Below are 3,753 nucleotides of genomic sequence, written 5' to 3'. Positions count from 1 at the left end.
TGAGCAGCGCCGCCAGCTCCGTGTTCCCCGGCCGGCCCTCTCCGCGCCTCGGCCCCCCCAGCCGCGGCCCGGCTCCGGGGGTACCGGCCAGCCCGTCCCGGTGGAGGAGCGCCGGTAACGTGAGGAGATGCACCCGTGTCCTTCGAGCAGGTTCAGCTCGGCCTTGCCCTCTTTTCCGCTAGTGGAAAAGTAGGGAGAGATCCGAGGAAGGAGATCTCTGCTGCCAAAGAGTTACTAGCACAGCGTGGAAAAAGTCACCGACCAACAATTTAAAAAAAAAAAAAAAAAAATATCTGGCGCTGCCTTGTCGTCGGAGTTACGGTGAGAATCTGGGTTGAAAGGCGCCGTAAGGAGCAACATCGTCACAACGCGATGTGGCTTTCAGCTCTGCCACGTCCCGGTGGCTCCTGCAATACTCTGGAAGCCTGGCTACACGGAGGGCCGCGGGGAAACCGCCTTATCCCCGTTAGGGGATGGAGAAACTGAGGCACAGCAAGCTCACAGAATTCCCTCCCAAACCCTGATCTTCACCCTCACCCCCCCTCCCCAGCCATTTGCATTTCTGATAGGAATTCCTAGGGGACTGGAGCAGCGCCAGGAAGATTTCATGACTGGAATGGAAATGTCACTCCCTCCCCAGTGCCTCCCGCCGTAATGAGGCGACCGGGAGGAGACACTGACAAGCCGTTGGCCCCAGAGCCTGCGGGAAGCCTGGGTGCTCTCGGGGACAGGAAATCGTGACAGGGCTCTGTCACTGTCGTGATCCTGGGCTGGGTTCTGCGCCAGTGTTTGCTCAGAGCTTCGCGCGCGCTTGCTGTGGCGGCTCCCTCTCCCCCGTGTATCCATATATACCCATCTATCCGGGCGCGGCGTGTTTCTGCACTTACTCATGGCGATAGCGCCTTCCAGAAAGTAGCTACTTCTGCAGAATTTAGTTGTCTCGTGAGAAAAAAATAATGGCCACTAGAATAACGCTGTGTTTCTACGGCATTTTCCTTCTAAGAATTTCCTCCAGCCTTACAATTACCGAGGCTTACAACACCGCACTGGCCCTGTGGGCTCAGGAAACGCTCCGCTCTACAAGCAGTAGAGAGGAGGCACAGGCAACCGCCCCTACTTGGTCAAGCCCGTCCAGGGAGGCAGCAGCCGAGAGAGGCTTGACTCCATGCTGCATGCCCGGAACACGCCTCTACCCCAAGAGGCATGTTGTTCTTCACCCAAATGTCATAAGCGGTGATCCCAAAGGCTTTGGGAAGAGGGAGGAGAAGGGGAAGGGAGCTTTTATCTGCAAAGAGGAGCACCCGATAGAAAGTTGTATCACGGCACAGGCCAGACTCTGGGCTGGTGTAAGAGAGCAAAGCTTTGCTGGAAGCAGTAGACCAAAGGGAATTTTCTCCAGCGGGGGATCTGGCTTCAGTTCTTCTGAGAAGGGCTTTGTGTCAACAGTGATAGGCAGGAAGAGCCATATGAAAATTGGACTGAAATCCTGCACGCGCTGCCAGTTGGAGTGCAAACTGCTGTGGGAAAACTTACAGAGGAGTGCAATATTGCCATGCAGAAACCAAAGGAACTGGTGAATCTGAAATGCTTTTAGGAAATGAAGACAAATAAACTCTCAGCCTCCTGTGCCACTAAATTAAGCGATGTGGTTTTGTCCTACAGGCCATAACACCAGCGACAGTGCTTGGTGCTCATGTGCACAGGACACAGCACAGTGGCTTATAAATAAGCTGGTGCCTCCCTGGCTTATGTCCTTCCCTTACTTCTGTTGCGGTAGTGTGTTGTCACATCTCACCAGACTTGCTGGGTGGTGTAGGCATGTTCTAGAAAATGCCTGAAGAGCTGTGTGATAATCAAGAGGTGAATTCCCAGTGCTGGGAGACTGCTGGAGATGAGGGAGAAGGAAAAAGGAAGAAAGGAAGAGAGGGAGGGAGGGGAGAGCAAAGATAGGAGGAAGAGGAGTATTTGCTGGACTTCCTCACCTTCCTCTGCTCTTCAGCCTCTTCTAATTACTGAGATCCAACAGGGCAATGATGGGTTATCCCCGTGAGAAATCACCCCAAAACACCCATTTCCACATGAGAAGCTGTAGTCCTAAAAGTTCAGCACAAGCTGCTGACGCATGCCACTACTCCACTGTCAAAGTAGTCAGTCTGCACATGGATACCAAATCCCTGTGTTTTGGATCAGGTGTTTTCCATGGAGCTGCCCAGTTTGCACTTGGATTTGAAAACCTGTCCTCGAACTTGGGAATTGAAGACCAGCGTTATCCCCTCCATTGCTAGGGGACAGAGCCTTCATTCTGCATCAGGAAGCTGCGGCAATGGCAATGACGATGATGAAGTGGCATTCAAGAGTGGCAGGAGTAGCTCTGCTCTATGGTGTAGGAGACCCAGGACGGCTGTTCAGGTGCTTCCTGAGTGGGTGATCTGTTGCAACCAGCATGTTCAGCCCCAGGCCAGAACAGGAGCTGCTCCCAGATTTTCAGTCACCACCAGAGGCTACAGCAAGTGACAAGAGGGAGCTCCATGTGTGTGAGGGCTTTTGCAGCTTAGGGATGGCTTCTCAAATAAATGCCCCAAAGCTGGGCCAGAACACAGGACATGAAGAAGCAGAAACCCTCTGGGCTTTCCAAACCCTGCCAAGGACATGGCTTGAGAGCTGCTGGATATTGCAGTGGCTTTTGAGGATACTGAAAAGGTTAAAACGGGCATAAACCATCTCCATTCTCTGCCCAACCCATCATAATAATGGGATTGCCAGAGCTTGTTCATGCCGGATAATAATACTGTTTAAAGTGGCCACTTCTGAGGACCCAAATATAACTCTCCATCTTGAAATACATATGGGACTAAACTGGCCATGCCAAGATCTTGGACATGGTGTTTAAGGCCACAGGTGGCTGCAGCAGTTCACAAGACTGAAATTCATCCTGCCTGTGTCTGGGCTAAGCTTGCTGTAACTGAGTTATGCTGCTCATTTGGGAATTATCTTAGCTGCAGCTGAACTCTGTTCTCTTTTAATTTGTATTATTCTACCATCTCTTCCTTTCTTTCTTGTCTTCCTCCCCACCACCTCCTTCAGTAAGCAACTGTGTTGAAATATTCCAGCCTCTCTGTTTCATGAATTTTCTGCCTCCTCCAGCTCTTACATTTTCCATATGTGCTGGTTTTAACTTTCTGTGTGAATGAAGATAAGAACAGGGAACCATATTAAAGACTTGCATTTACTTCATCTTCAGAATACAAGTAAATCAGGAATGAGTCTGAGCTTTGAGTTCAGTCCTGATCCCTTCCTAGTTCCCAAACTCTCCTGGCTCTGCCTGGGGGTGGTAGGTGGCACGGTGTAGATGGAGGACTAGGACTGGGTCACTGTAGGGTGGATCTAAGTTTGGATTTTTCTCTAAGTTTCAATGTTATCCAGTTTGGCCCCAACCCAACCATAATCATTACCCTGAGCCCAAACCTGGTTCCTCCATGTGTCTAGGATGGTTATGCTTTTTTAGAGGTGATAAACTAACACATCATATGTGTTATCTATCTTTTGTGATAAATGCCAAGCTGTCAGAATGAAAATGTCACATAAATCATACATAAAGTGTTTACATTAAAAGAGATTGACTCGTACGAATTTAAACAACCTTTCTGATTGTGCCGTCATTTGCAGCAAGTTAGCCAGGTACTGCCAATGTTTCAGTTTCTGGAGTTGAAATAAACACAGCACATCAAAACGGAGTCATCAAACCAAAACAAA

Source organism: Athene noctua, chromosome 6 (genome assembly GCF_965140245.1).
Source record: "Athene noctua chromosome 6, bAthNoc1.hap1.1, whole genome shotgun sequence".
In the NCBI taxonomy this organism is placed as follows: domain Eukaryota; kingdom Metazoa; phylum Chordata; class Aves; order Strigiformes; family Strigidae; genus Athene; species Athene noctua.
This window is presented reverse-complemented; position numbering follows the sequence as displayed.